Here is a 16135-nt window from a genome sequence, read left to right on the forward strand (position 1 = left end):
CACATCCTGGGATCAAACCTGTGTCTGTAGTGGCACCTTAGAGCGCTATACCACTAGGGAGGCCGGTGGTGAAGTGAGTGAAGTGCTGATCGATTCATTTTTGGAGGCACTGTGCACAGGCATAAAAGATGGTCTAATTTACTCGATGGTCAACAAAGTGAGACATTGTCCTGTGTTTCTTGGCTGTTTACATTGTTTTGTTCACAAGTTTGGTTGTTTTTCAACTTGAGTCTGCTGCTTCAACTAATAGCAAAGAGATGTCCTTGTCGTATCCCAAATATGACACGTGAAAGGACTCAAGTGGCCCCATTACTATGTTAACCTCCCACCCTTAAAGGGGCAGCTTAACATTTTCTCTGATATTTTGATTATTAAAAGACTCGGGTTACAAAAAATGAAAAGAAATTTAGCATTGCACCACATTACTTCTTACTAATACATTTCTTTTTTTAGAAACAGTACAAAGTATGTAATCCGTTTGTTTTTTGACTTAATTATGCAAAAATATTTTGTCTAGTACAAAATCCGAGTGGCGGGCCTCCCGAGTGGCGCAACATTCTAAGGCGTTACTACAACAATCCCATAAGTATAGAAGGTAGTGTGATGTTACAGCTATCTTTAGACATACAGTACCACCACTGAATTATATTAATTATTACTCAACTAAACTAGGCCTATTGGAAATATGAAAATGATCAATGAAACCACCAGGTAGTGCATGACTTGGGCAGGAGATCACCGGAACTGAGTACCGGCACCTAACATGTTCTACTGCTTGAGCTCCTGTTCCTTTTTTATAGAATATTAGCTCAAAAGTATAGTGGAGCTCCTGTACCTAAATATAAACAGTACCGGCACCCAAAATGAGTAGACCTACCGGCACCTATTTCAGCTCAAGTCAAGCACTGCAGGTATTGTGGCAAAGATGTGTCCGTAGCAGATTGCTAAAACCTTAGCCAGATTTATATGGATAATATTAATGCAGGTAGTTTACAGAGAAAATTAAACAAGCGCTTTCTGGTCACTGATGTGGATATGTGCACCCTTAATTTTCTCTGTAACCTACCTGCATTAAGGGTGCACATATCCACATCAGTGACCAGAAAGCGCTTGTTTAATTTTCTCTGTAACCTACCTGCATTAAACAAGCGCTTTCTGGTCACTGATGTGGATATGTGCAGCCAGGATGGGAAACTTGTTGTTTCTGAAGCACCATTAGATGTTTTTAAAATAAGAATTTTGTGCAATTCCCTAGACCTACGTTAGTATCCACATTTTATAACCAAATCTACATATCTAAAATACAAATGGTAGCCTAGCATATACTGTATGTAGCCTATTCAAATATTTATCAAAGTAATTGTAGGCCTACTCGCAACCTCCCCAAAACCTTCACTGCTCTAGTTCTCAACCTGTGTTGATTGACAGTTTGCTGGTCCAATCAGAGGGTTGAGTGTGTGTTTCACTAGCCAGTCTGTTTTGTTTGCAAGTGCAATACTGTCTCTGGGTGCCAGGAGAGTAATCCACAGAGACTCCGTGCCACAAAATGATTGACAAAACGTTACAAAATCTGGCCAGATAATTTCAAGTCAAAGTGGAGTCTTAAAGCGTCAAGTCTCAAGTTATTTTATTTTCTATCAAGTCAAAATCATCAAATTTGTGACTTCAGTCAGACTCCAGTCCATGTCATGTGACTAGAGTCCACATCTGATTATTACAAGTCCATTTACCACAATGTATATTCTGATGTGAATCAAAAATATACATTCTCAGAGTTCTGTCACATTACCAAGTGATTCGTACATTTTGTAGAAAGACATTCGCAAGTCAAATGGTTTGAGCAGACCTGGAGGACCTTTTTTACTCCTGGCCAATCAGCTAAAACCACAGCCGCCTATTGCTCCAACCATTGGCTGGATTGTTCCATCAGTCAAATCTCAGGAATTAGTTTGAAGAGGAAAAGAGAAGTAATTTCTACAAAGTAACAACGTTACGTAATCCTCGGCCTGAAGTACTAGAATAAAAGTCTACTTGAAGGTAATCATCTATTTCATATGTGTACATCGATTGATTTTTTTTTGTGAAAATGTGTGTTTAACGTGAAATATAATGGTACATGTCAGACAATTGACAGCAGTTAACGCTAGCTAGCTAAATTTAAACTTGTTCTTTGATGTTATTCACAAGGTTAGACAGAGAATAACATGTGTGGATATATTGATATCATGCAGAATTGTAAGCTTGTAACTTGAAGTTCATTCAATAATACAGACGTGGGTGATTTCTGTCCCAGCGGACTGAACTGCTTGTTTTTGTCAAATTTAGATCAATTAGTTGAATGAGGTGTTGGTGAAGTGCAGGAACAAAAACCTATACACTCCAATGTAAAAATAATTATATTGACTTGACTAAATTATTTTTTATTTGGTTAATCTATGCAGGTTTCTCGTCTGATTTCCAGGAGCCTGGTGGAGATACAGTAGATCCAACCATACTCCGAGTCCTGCAGGCCATTTCCCTGCATCCAGGTTGAGACCTACCAGCAGGAACATGGAGCACTCCATGTCAGTAAGTAATACATTTTTTTTTTTAAATATACAGTTCCTATGGAAAGTATTCAGACCTTGACTTTCCACATTTTGTTACATTACAGCCTCAGTAATACACACACAATACCCCATAATGACAAAGCGAAAACAGGTTTAGAAATTTTAGCAAGCGCATTAATAAAAAAGATACCTTATTTCTCAATTCTATATACTTCTGGCCCTTCTTTGGACACTGTGTTAACTAACCTCCAGGTGAGCTTCAATGCCATGCAACTCTCCTTCTGTGGCCTCCAACTGCTCTTAAATGCAAGTAAAACTAAACACATGCTCTTCAACCGATCACTACCAGCACCTATATTTCACTGGTCATCCCCCAAAGCCAATTCCTCCTTTGGCCGCCTTTCCTTACAGTTCTCTGCTGCCAATGACTGGAACGAATTGCAAAAATCACTGAAGCTGGAGACTCATATCTCCCTCACAAACTTTAAGCACCAGCTGTCAGAGCAGCTCACAGATCAATGCACCTGTACATAGCCCATCTGTAAATAGCCCATCCAACTACCTCATCCCCATACTGTTTTTCTTTTGCTCCTTTGCATCCCAGTATCTCTACTTGCACATCATCTTCTGCACATCCATCACTCCAGTGTTTTAATTGCTAAATTGTAATTATTTCGCCACTATGGCCTATTTATTGCCTTTCCTCCCTTGTCCTACCTCATTTGCACACACTGTATATAGACTTTCTTTCTATTGTGTTATTGACTGTATGTTTTGTTTATTCCATGTGTAACTCCGTGTTGTGGTTTGTGTCGCTTTGCTTTATCTTGGGCAGTTGCAGTTGTAAATGAGAACTTGTTCTCAACTAGCCTACCTGGTTAAATAAAGGTGAAATTTAAAAAATTACATTAGTATTCAGACCCTTTGCTATGAGACATAAAATCAAGGTGAGGTGCATCCTGTTTCCATCTACAACTTGATTGCAGTCCACCTGTGGTAAATTCAATTAATTGGACATGATTTAGAAAGGCACACACCTGTCTATATAAGGTCCCACTGTTGACATTGCATGTCAGAGCAAAAACCAGGCCATGAGGTCCAAATAATTTTCCGTAGAGCTCCGAGACAGAATTGTGTCGAGGCACAGATCTGGTGAAGGGTACCAAAAAATGTATGCAGCATTGAAGGTCCCCAAGAACACAGTGGCCTCCATCATTCTTAAATGGAAGAAGTTTGGAACCACCAAGACTCTTCCTAGAGTTGGCCTCCCGGCCAAACTGAGCGATCGGGGAAGAATGGCCTTGGTCAGGGAGGTGACCAAGAACCCGATGGTCACTCTGACAGAGCTCTAGAGATCCTCTGTTGTGATGGGAGAACCTTCCAGACGGACAACCATCTCTGCAGCAATAACACAAGAGAGCTCAACATTACATTTTAAACTACTCAATCAGTGTGAGGAGTTAAGTCTCTGATGGGTGTTGACTAGAGCAGTGAAGTCGATTATAGTTTCTGATGTCGCTATGCATAGGATTGCTTAGGAGGTGAGTCGGTAAGAGATGATCTGACTTGTTATATTTCATCACTGAAAATCTGTTCACATACATAGGTTGACCCAAACAGAACAAACCTCTTCTGAGCATGACTCCTAATCTTTGGAAAGTTTTGTTCAAGAGATGCATAGAACCTCATCAGTGACAGTGTTTTGAATAGTTTTCCAATCACTGCATCAGACTGAAGATGGATAAGCTCAAGTTGCAGGTCAGTGGGAGCGTTATCCACATTGAAGGTGAAAGGAGAGGAAACCAACAGCATGTCATTTTCCAACACTTTGAAATCCTCAAAACGACGAGAGAACTCACTGTTCAAAGCACGCAGCAGCGATGTATACTTCTCCCGCTGGTCATCTGATAGGGAACACACTAGTAGTGTCAGGTGGGTGAGATTGTTGGCTTCTAGCTGGCGGGTCAGGAGCAGTAATTATCCATTGAAGGCTGACAAGGCTGTACATCTGATGTGCAAAAAAGGCCCTTCCCTTCTAGTTTGGAATTCAGTTCATTCATGAGGGCCATTATGTCCACTGAAGGCAAAATCAGCCAACCACTCTTTATCCTGCAGTTGAGGGAAATACACATTTTCCTTTCATTTGCAAAAACTCCGCAATGTCCAACTTCAGGTCCCACACCCTTTTTAAGTACATTCCCCAATCTCAGCCATCTCACCTTTGTGTGGTAGGGAGATCTGTATGACAGGACTCTCTTCCAACAGTTAGACAAACTGCCTGTGGTTTAAAGATTTTGCTCTTATGAAATTTACCACTTTAGTGACTATCCACAACATGGCTAATTTTCAGAGCACCTCCTGATGAATAATGCAATGCAGGAAAATACTTTTCTGATGGGTTCAGCTCAGCTACTCGATCTTGTATCCTTTACAAAAGGCCAATGTTTTTTCCTGTCATGTTTGGGTACCCATCAGTGGTCACACTGGATAACTTTTCAAAACTCAGTCCCAGCTTTGCCACACACTTATTAACTGACTCCAACACATTGTTCCCTGTGGCTGTGCTCTTCATTGAAGCAAACTCCTCTGTAATTTCAAAGTATGGGGTTATGCCTCGTAAGAATATCAACAACACGCCGTGTCACTGTTTGTTTTGACAGGTAAACATTTTTAAACAGCTCTTTCTTGTCGGGGAAAAGTATTGCTGCAGAGTCGATACATTATTTTTTTTAATGAATTCCCCCTCAGCGAATGGCTTACTATGTTTAGCAATTTCGTGGGACAGTACATAGCTAGCTCTTGCAATGTCGTTGTTTGCGGAATGCAATTTTGTGAAAAGTCCTTGCTGCTTTTGCAACTGAGAAAGAAACTCTTTCGATGCAGTTCTGCTAAGAAAATATATTCCTATGTTGCAATGTTATACAGGACCAGTCAAAATTTTGGACACCTACTCATTCCCAGGTTCTTTATTTTTACAATGTTCTACATTGTAGAATAATAGTGAAGACAAACTATGAAATAACACATGGAATCATGTAGTAACCAAAAGTGTTTAAACAAATCAAAATATATTTGAAATGATTCTTCAAAGTATCCATCACCCTTTGCCTTGGTGACAGCTTTGCACACTCTAGGCATGCTCTCAACCAGCTTCATGAGGTAGTGACCTGTAATGCATTTCAATTAATAGGTGTGCCTTGTTAAGTTAATATGTGGAATTTCTTTCCTTAATGTGTTTGAGCCAATTAGTTGTTGTGATAGGTAGGGGTGGTATACAGAAGATAGCCCTATTTGGTAAAACACCAAGTCCATTCAATGGCAAGAACAGCTCAAATAAGCAAATAGAAATGACAGTCCATCATTGCTTTAAGACATGACATTGTCAATGCTGAAATGTAAGAACTTTGAACATTTTTTGAAGTGCAGTCACAAAAACCATCAAGCGCTATGATGAAGCTGGCGCTCATGAGGAACCGCCACAGGAAAGGAAGATCCAGAGTTACCTCTGCTGGAGAGGATAAGTTAATTAGATTTACCATCCTCAGAAATTGAAGCAGAAATAAATGCTTCAGAGTTCAAGTAACAGACACATCTCAACATCAACTGTTCAGAGGAGACTGCGTGAATCAGGCCTTCATGGTCAAATTGTTGCAAAGAAACCACTACTAAAAGACACTAATAAAGACCTGCTTCCAAGAAACCGGAGCAATGGACATTAGACCAGTGGAAATCTGTCCTTTTGTCTGATGAGTACAAATGAGATTTTTTGTTTCAACCACCATGTCTTTGTGAGACAGAGTAGGTGAACTTCGGGAGCTCTGCGTGTGTGGTTCCCACTGTGAAGCATGGAAGAAGTGTGATGGTGCTTTGCTGGTGAGACTGATTTATTTAGAATTCAAGGCACACTTAACCAGCATGGCTACCACAGCCTTCTGCAGAAATACGCCATCACGTCTGGTTTTCACTTAGTCTCCCTATAATTTGTTTCTCAACAGGACAATGACTCAACACGCCTCCAGGCTGTGTAAGGGCTAATTGACCAAGACGGAGAGTGATGGAGTGCTGCATCAGAGGACCTGGCCTCCACAATCACCTGACCTCAACCCAATTGAGATGGTTTGGGATGAGTTGGACCGCAGAGTGAAGGAAAAGCAGACAAGTGCTCAGCATATGTGGGAACTCCTTCAAGACTGCTGGAAAAACATTCCAGGTGAAGCTGGTTGAGAGTATGCCTAGAGTGTGCAAAGCTGTCAAAGGCAGCTTCATTAAATAGTACCCACAAAACACCAATCTCAAAGTCAACAGTGAAGAGGCAACTCTGGGATGCTGGCCTTCTAGGCAGATTTGCGAAGAAAAAGCCATATCTCAGACTGGCCAATAAAATATTAAGATGGGCAAAAGAACAGACACTGGACAGAGATAGCCAGCATCCCGGAGTCGCGTCTTCACTGTTGACGTTGAGACTGGTGTTTTGTGGGTATTATTTAATGAAGCTGCCAGTTGAGAACTTGTGAGGCGTCTGTTTCTCAAACTAGACACTAATGTACTTGTCCTCTTGCTCAGTTGTGCACTGGGGCCTCCCACTCTTTCTATTCTGGTTAGAGATAGTTTGCACTGTTCTGTGAAGGGAGTAGTACACAGCATTGTATGAGATCTTCAGTTTCTTGGCAATTTCTCACATGGATTAGCCTTAATTTCTCAGATCAAGAATAGACTGACTAGTTTCAGAAGAAAGGTCTTTGTTCCTGGCCATTTTGAGCCTGTAATCAAACCCACAAGTTCTGATGCTCCAGATACTCGACTAGTCTAAAGAAGGCTAGTTTTATTGCTTCTTCAATCAGGACAACATTTTTCACCTGTGCTAACATAATTGCAAAAGTTTTTCCTAAAGATCAATTAGCCTGAAATTCATGAAATTCTACCTAAAATGTGTATTAACCCTGTAGGGGGAGTGAGAGTGAAGTTATAGACATGATACCACTTCAACCACAGAGTAAGGCTGCATTCAAAACAAAATGCATTAAACACATGTCCAACACAGCTGTTTGGTCAGGAAAAATGCTGTTCTATGTTTTTAATTTGTTGAAGGATAGTCTTTGCTACTTTTTTGACGGACAACACAAGCCTCTCACACTCCTTCATTGGAAAACCATTGAGTTGCTGTGTTTCATGCATCCATTTGTCTGATTGGAAGGCACCCTTTATATTCCTCAATATTTAACAATGTAAATGTTAACGCTCTTGCTCTCTCATTCAATTGCATTCTGTTCCTCTATCCATTTCTCTACAGGTGCTACAGAGAGAATATTCCAAGGACCACCAAAGCCTTCTGGCCAACAACCTGCAATCTCTCCAGAGTAGAGAAGTAAGCTCTGCTGGTGGTAATATGCTTTACGCACTATGTAAACCTCCTTCACTATGGCTGTCTGTGTGATGACATAGCATATTATCCACGGTCACTGGTTGGAATGACTGTACTCACTCCAATTCATACTCTCTCCTCCCTCTAAAAGTATCCCAGACAAACTAACGTGTCGTTCCCCCTATCCCTAGGTGAGTCTGCTGGGCCATGGAACTCTAGAGCAGCACGTGTAAAAACCTGCCACCCTGTTGTCAGCCATCAGCAGACAGTTAGTTCCCTGAGGAAGGATGCAACTGTGAAGGCTTTTCAATGGCCAAATGTAGGGGGGAGGGGGTTGATCCCCAACCGCAATAAAGTTTTGTAGTTTTGTCTACTCATGTTCTTTAAAAAAAAAAAAAAAAATGTTGTTTAATCCATATAATTGTATTTGTAAAATGTTGCGTTATGCCTGGCTGGGCATCTCTTGCTTGCAGGGCACGCTGCCCAAATTGCGGGCCCTTCCGACTGTAGGCTATGCGATTGAAAAAATATATATATATTTTTAAAGAAGCAATTGATCCTCTGTGGTTAAATCATCTTTTATTGTGTAGTAGCCTATTTTTAATGATTATGTATTTCTGTATAGACAGGAATAAACTCCTATATAATTCAATTTACTTCTAGGGAAGCTAAGCTTCCCTGCAATATGGACATGCCCCCTGTTCCTTTTTAATGTGGCATGAACACAACCAGTCATGATTGTCAAACAATCACCTAACAAAGGTGCTCCTGTAAGCTATCCATACACATTTGTCCACTCACAAAATAATTTCAGCATCCAAACCCCAACGGTGCACTATGCATCTGCAATTTGATGACTGGAAAGAGACATCTGTTACAAAACACCTACATGTATTGTAATGACATTCTGCAATTGCCATTAGGCTTACACTTGTAGCCTGAATTGTCCACACGTGCCTCGGTCTCAGCCACTCATCTCCGCCTTATTCACAAGTGTCTCAGCCACTCATCTCTACCTTGACAAAATGTAAGTGTTCTCCTCAAACCACAAAGCAATTTGGCTCATAAACCACCCGGTTTCCAGTCAATTCGCAAATGTTAGGGCATGTTGTATTAATTGTGATAGGCTCATGTTTTACCGGTATGGCGTACCCACACAATCTTTGCGTACTGGACCATGCCACCTTATTTTCACCCCCTGTGTATATAAGACATCACAGGTGTGCCTACTACATACCTATCCCAGCCAAGCCTGAAGAATAGGACAAATAGACAAGTGAATGTCAGTTCTTTCAGTCGACTGGGTTTGACGTTTCACTACTGGACACACCCTTTTTTGCGGTCATAGTTTAGCCAATAAGTTTCCTCATTCTTAGCCTCTTCACAAGTCTATTGGGTTACTTGCCTGTTAATTAAGCAGCTTTCTTCAGAAAACTAGCTCTCAATTTAACTGTTTATTTTAGTGGGGATTAACACCCCAGCACAGAGCATTCAGTGGCTAATTTTCAGTAATTCTGCAGCTTGTAAGTAGTTTTTTTTTTCGTCGGCTCGTTACAATACACCTGTTGCCTGGCCTACACACAATTGGCATTGTTACCTAGCTAGATCCACAGCTTTCACATCCCGCTAATAGCAGTTTCTCACAAATTGTAGCTTCTTCTACCAGGGATCTCTAGCTCTCCGTCGGTTCCCACCGCTCGGAGTTAGCTAGCTAAACTTTTAAGTGTCTTGGCTAGTTGGTGAGCTAACGGCATCACTGGTGTTTTAGCTAGCAACCTCCTGGGCTAAACCGCCAATCGATTTGTTTGGCTAGCATGAGCGGTGCTGTTTCTTCAGTGTGTTACCCACCATTGAAGCACCACCCCTTTCACATTCCCCTGTGAAAGATAACCCACCCATTTGTTCTACCTCGAGTTACTTGGTGTCAACACTTGGCGCTACAGAGGGTAGTGCGAACAGCCCAGTACATCACTGAGGCCAAGCTTCCTGCCATCCAGGACCTATATAATAGTCAGGAAAACCCATAAAATTGTCAGACTCCAGTCACCCAAGTTATAGACTTTTCTCTGCCACCGCACGGCAAGCAGTACCAGAGTGCCAAGTCTAGGACTAAAAGGCTTCTACCACAAGCCATAAGACTGCTGAACAGTTTAACATTGCCACTGGACAATTTACATTGATTCCCCCCCTTTTGTAGATTGCTGCTACTCACTGTTTGTTTGTTACCTATGCATACTCACTTAGCTCCCACCTACATGTACAGATTACCTCAACTAACCTGTACCCCCACACACTGCATCGGTGGCCCCTGTATATAGCCTTGTTATTCTTATTGTGTTACTTTTTATTTTAGTCTACTTGGTAAATATTTTCTTATTGATCTGCACTGTTGGTTAAGGGCTTGTAAGTAAGCATTTTAAGGTAAAGTCCACACTTGTTGTATTCGGTGCATGTGACAAAGTTTGATTTGATCTCTCACGCAATGGCTCGGCTAGCTGGCTATCATCACTCAGGTGCAATTCTTGTGTCTGTAGCAGTTTTCATGAATGAGTGGACACATAATACATGTTAAATGACTATGAGACAGAGATAAGGAGACTCTTGCTGTGATGTAAGGTAAAACTGAAGGCCCCAATAGTCAAGCAGCTGGAAGCAGATGTTTCACCATCCAGGCCCATGTCACAGCATACAGAAGTCTGATGGGGAGATGACAAATACATTATGTACCTTGCTAAACACCAAAGCCGTGTTAGCATTTACTGCACATGTTGCTAAACAATCCAACCATTTTGTAAGTGTCAATGATCTGAATGGGCAATTCACATACAATATCCACTTCATAAGCATAGACTGTAATACCTCTAGGGTCCTTTGGTTGTCTTGCAGTTTTCTGCTTTGTAGTGATCTTACTCCCTCCACCTGAAATGCAATAACAAAAACATGAATAACAATAATCCTAGTCACTCGGTTTGACAAACTGTGCTAATTAAACACTCAAGTAAATGTGTACAAGCCTATACATCCAAATTATACAAAAACAATAGCCGGTTTACAGAGGAGGAATATCTTGCCAACGTTCAGTCCCCAATTAATCAACAGGCAGTGTAACATAGTAGTTTGACAGTGTTCAAAAGTCAGTAACGAGTCTAAAATATAGCTAGCAAATATAATTTATTTTCTAGAAACCTAACATTTAGGTATTGACGATTGTGGGAGTTTTTCCCCCAGCAGTTCTAATTTGGCTAACGTAGTTTATGGCATAAACTTTATCAGATGGTTAACTAGCAAATATATTTGTTTTCCCCTCGCATCTAAAGCTGCCTGCTAAAGCTACCGTTAGCCAGTTGATAGTAAAACTAGGATGAACGTCAGAAGCCAGCTTGCTAAAGTTAATTTAGCTGCTGTCAATGGAGTTCGTCTGAAATGTACCATTTTATATTTCGCATGATAAACAAGCTACTGTCATGCCTTTACACACACAAACAAATCGATGTACACATAAAAAATGACCTTTATTCTAGTACCTCAGGCCAAGTAACATTAACGTTACTTTGTAGGAATGATTTATCTTCAAACTACTTCCTGAGATGTGATTGACAGAACAATCAAGCCAATAGTTGCTGCAATAGGCGGCTGTGGTTTTGGCTGATTGCGAATATCTTTCTACAGATGTAAACTTGTAGGTTTTGTACGAGTCTCTTGGTAACGTGACAGGACCCCCGAGCAGATAACATCTGCAAGTATATTTTTGATGCACTTCAGAATAGTTAGTCGTAAATTGACTTGTAATAATTAAAATAAATTATGCATGCAAATCTTATTGAATGTATTCAAATGTCAAGTTACACATTTGCGAACATTGTTACATTTTTCACACGATACAAGTTTGCGAAATTACACATTGTGATTCGTACTTGCAACCACTAATCTCAATGTGCGACCATGAAATTAAAAATAGAAACTCACAGGGTTATTTCTGTCATCCTTATTATCACATAGGCGTGTAGAGCTAGCGACATTGGCATAGCGCACTGACTGAAGTACTTGGTTTATGGAACAAGCATCCTGACTGCAGTGTGCAGTTCGGGGCGGGTCTTAATATGGGCGGAGTCAAACGTTTGACCCCGCCCACCTTTGTTTTTGTCTGAGGTATGACAGTCACATTGAATACAAACACACACGTTTGCGCAAGTCACGCGTTGAATACAAACGTATTTCATTTTAAGATCGTAAAAAATATTATAAATTACCAGCAGATGTGTTAACACTTTTTGCTTCATGCTGTATTTGAGACAAGCTACTGATATTGTTGCAGTGAACAGATTTGTCATGTACTGTTAAAATTGTGTTGATAAATGTTGTAACTTTAATTATATTATTTCATTGAGCATATATACACACAGTTACTACCTTTCCTGATTTATAATGCTATTTACTTTCCTCATGAGAATGGAGACACTATACCTTATAGACATGCTGAATGTGCTTTGTACATTAAGTTATGCTAGCTCCAGTACAGAGATCAGAGACTCAGGGTGACTTCTACTTCGTCTTTACTAAACAACATAACACAATTAACAATTTAAACAATTAACACAGCAGACAAAAACAATCTTTGACCACTCCTCAAATGGCTTCACTCCTGCTCCTCAAGAGGCAAAGACAGTCATTTTCTTGTTATCAACTGCCTCCACATAGAACATCAACTGCCTCCACATAGAACATCAACTGCCTCCACATAGAACATCAACTGCCTCCACATAGAACATCTCATAATCTCTCTGTAACTGTAACATGAATGGTTCCTTGAGGAGAATATGTTCCTTTTCGTTCAGGCCATCATACAACCGTAGTTCTTTAAGGGTTGTAATGCGGTCTTCCCCGTCCATCCCAATGACACTAGGGAGGGAAACAGTGCCTTTAAATGTTTAAATGCTGCCTCTAGGGTGTCCCTTTTCCTTGAAGAAAAGGGAAGAATAAATATTAATAGTGCCTAATTGGGTCATCAAGTCAAATTACACCACAATTTCACAATACCACCATGCAAACAAAAGCCACAATTATTAAAGGGGTTTTCAGTGATATCTATAACTACTCAACAAGTCATCACAACTATTATATCTTGCCATGCATCAAGCCTTCAGCATTACACACAGACTACATACCAGTTCGCTGTGCATTTAGTTTTCAGTATCGTCTAGAAAGAAAACATATTGTGGTCATGAAGTAATGTTAGGGAACCACTAAGGATGTGTGTACAAGAATGAGCTGGATGCTGATGTGGCGTCTTCTACATCATCCTGAAATATATTGGAGAGGGGCGGGGTTAATACTATACCACTCGCCATATGAGAAAGGGGGGTGTAAAGACTATACCACTCATATGACACCTACATGTATAGTGTGTTTTGTTTTCGCCTCCTTTTTCAATCATTCAACCTCTCTTCTTCAGACCTTAGTGAGGGAATGACATGCATTCAATATGAAAATATATTCAGGACAGTCTGTCTACAGTGAAACAAGTGATTTTAAGGATGCAAATTAAACATTTTTATAATGTTCAATACTGACGGCATGGGAAAGTTCTGCAGGAGAACTAGGCACCACCATCGCTTAATTTGCTGCATGTTTTCCTTTGAAGAAAAAAATTGGCCAATCGGATGGGGGTCCCAACTACAACAATAATGATAATAGTTAATACTTTTTTTGAACACAGTTGGAACTGAATTAGTATTTTTCACAACATGTATGAATTTTGCTGGACCAGAAAATGTATTTTCGACTGCAAATACACCGTTTCGCACATCAATGTACTCACATGCCAAAAATCTTTCATTGGACACTGTTTCAAAGCAATGTGTATGCTTTCTTTGTAAATGTATTTAAGTTTTTCTTATTTAACTTCAGTTTGCAGTGTGGACAAGTTACAATGACTTTTCTTGACTTGCTGTGTATGTTGGAACCTGGTGATTTCATTATTGTATATACTATGGGTAGGCTGTGTAGGCTCGCTCGCACATTTAGAGCCAGCCAAACACATCAAGGCATACATTGAAAAAACACAGAAAATCAATAAAATAAATCAATAAAATCGATTACATAACTGTACATATAAACCTAGGCTTACTGCACAAGTAGGCAAATCCAAATAACATTCCCTCATTGTGAGCAATTAGCTAGCTCACATACAAATTAACAGTATGCTAACATCGGTGCAGTAGTTGGTCATATAAACACATACCACTGCACTGGTATAACATGAATATTACAAAGTACATTATGCATAATGACAGTCTCACTCACTTCCATGGTTTATATTTTTATTCATGTAGGTTAGGTTCGATTATGTTTCGCAAGCTACGCTCATGCGCAGACACGTCATTGGGTCTAATGGTCGTCTCGCACTGAACTGAGCATGTACAGGCCGTCAAATCAAAGGCACACTTTATATATAAAGTTGTTTTTGACACTTTAAAACGTGTCAGTTTGTCACGTTCACATGGTTTGAGTAATAACAAGTTCAACTACCTAATACATTGGCTCGAATCTAGGTTGTGCCATTAGATTTGGAGAACATTTTGGAACTAAGTAAGAATTGTTCACTTCTCTCATTGATGTCTCAAGCTCCAAACCCCGGCCTGGTCTGCTTCGCAAGTGTTTCCAGAAGTCTTGTGATGTTGTGTCTCTGGGTTTAGAAACTCTGATTTTGACCAATGGGTAAAATCATGTTAATTCTATAGATAATCCAATTAAGAAAACCAATGGTCCAAACCTCATGTCTCTATCATAATCCACTCAAAAGCATGGCCGTGACTACAGTACATATGAGGACACAGAGGTCCAGACCTATATCATTTTTTCTAATTTGAAATATATATTTTTGTACACAAAAAAATCTACATATAAAGTATTTTGTACACAATAAAGAAAATAAATTATGGGTCAACATGTAAATATTGCTTCCAACGTTGATCAAAGATTTGGCTCCCGGAGTTGCGTTTTTAGCAGCACATTCACCTCTCTCAAACGGCTAACTCCGCCCTCTCACCAGGGCCCGCCCTACCTTACCTCCTTGTCCCTCCAAATAAAATATTGAAATATGGATCATTTGTTTTAGTAGGTGGAGACCAGAGGTCACCAAAGTATTCCTAGTCAATCACCAAATATCTATGTACAAAAGCCAACAAAAAATGCTGTGATAAAGGCTTGCACATTTTTGTTTTTGTGTTCCGCTGTTGGCGGTATGTGCACTTGATTCAGAAGCCCTGCGCACCGGGTAAGCAAAGTGTTCCCATAATGAACCATTTCATTTGTCTGAAAAGACCAACTCTGTGTACTCGATGGAAGGGAACTCTTAGGCTAAATTAGTGCAGCTACTGAGATGGTCAATCAGATAGCTCAAATCACAGTGCCTACTGTGCTTCCACATCCCCGGCCACAGCGAAGTTCAATACTAGCCTACATAAGATTTAATCACTTTTACAACCATGACCACAGAGAGACTGTCAAAGAATAGAGCAAAGAGCTTCTGTTCTTAGGAATGATTTCATGTTGAATTTTTCATACAACACTGTCAACACTGTTTTTATTCAACACTACTAGAAAACATTCACGCTGCAACTGCAATGAATGAGTAGCCTAGTGTATCGATAGCCCTGCGTTGTAATTATTATTAGCAGCTCGTACACCCACTATTTTAATATTGAAGAATATTTCACTTTCTCTGCTCATAGGAACAACATACATTTCTGCATGTGGCAGATGTGGTGCGACTTGAGATTTGCAGTCAGGTGGAAGACTGTGTCACCTCTCTCTAGTCAGTTCCACTGGAGGAAAGGAAGGACCCTCTGCTGCTCTCTCCGGCTGCTGAGACTAATGCCGTGTTAAAAACAACTGGGAACTCGGAAATGTACGACTTCCGACTTCAGTGTGTTCAAAGACAACTGGGAACTCAGGAAAAAAATTCGATCTGACTGGGAAAAATAGTTTTAAACGGTCATCCAACTCGGAATTCCAAGTCAGAAACTATTTCACTGACTTCATGATTTGACCTAATTTTTTCCCCCAGAGTTCCCAGTTGTTTTGAAAGAACCATTACCATCAGATGCAGGCACCATCTGTCCAGTAAAATAAAAAAGTGAATAATTTGCAAATGATTTACATTTATGCTCAGCTGTGCCTTGCAAGTGCTACACCAACTGATGATCTATTTTGTAATCAAATC

At 40.2% G+C, this 16135-nt stretch overlaps 1 protein-coding gene and 2 long non-coding RNA genes across 3 annotated transcripts in view; 2 read left to right on the plus strand and 1 right to left on the minus strand.

The window, feature by feature from the left end:
• LOC124042013 (CREB-regulated transcription coactivator 1-like) overlaps positions 1–16135 on the plus strand; it is a 50116-nt gene that overhangs the window by 5408 nt on the left and 28573 nt on the right. The window lies entirely within an intron of this gene.
• LOC124042014 lies at positions 6707–8280 on the plus strand. The gene is made up of 3 exons (XR_006840030.1): positions 6707–6759; positions 7840–7914; positions 8103–8280. It is a non-coding gene; the product is annotated as an uncharacterized LOC124042014 (long non-coding RNA).
• Positions 10267–11972, minus strand: LOC124042015. Its single transcript, XR_006840031.1, has 3 exons — positions 11878–11972; positions 10771–10830; positions 10267–10607 (listed from the first exon to the last, which is right to left on the minus strand). It is a non-coding gene; the product is annotated as an uncharacterized LOC124042015 (long non-coding RNA).

Source organism: Oncorhynchus gorbuscha, linkage group LG08 (genome assembly GCF_021184085.1).
Source record: "Oncorhynchus gorbuscha isolate QuinsamMale2020 ecotype Even-year linkage group LG08, OgorEven_v1.0, whole genome shotgun sequence".
NCBI lineage: Eukaryota > Metazoa > Chordata > Actinopteri > Salmoniformes > Salmonidae > Oncorhynchus > Oncorhynchus gorbuscha.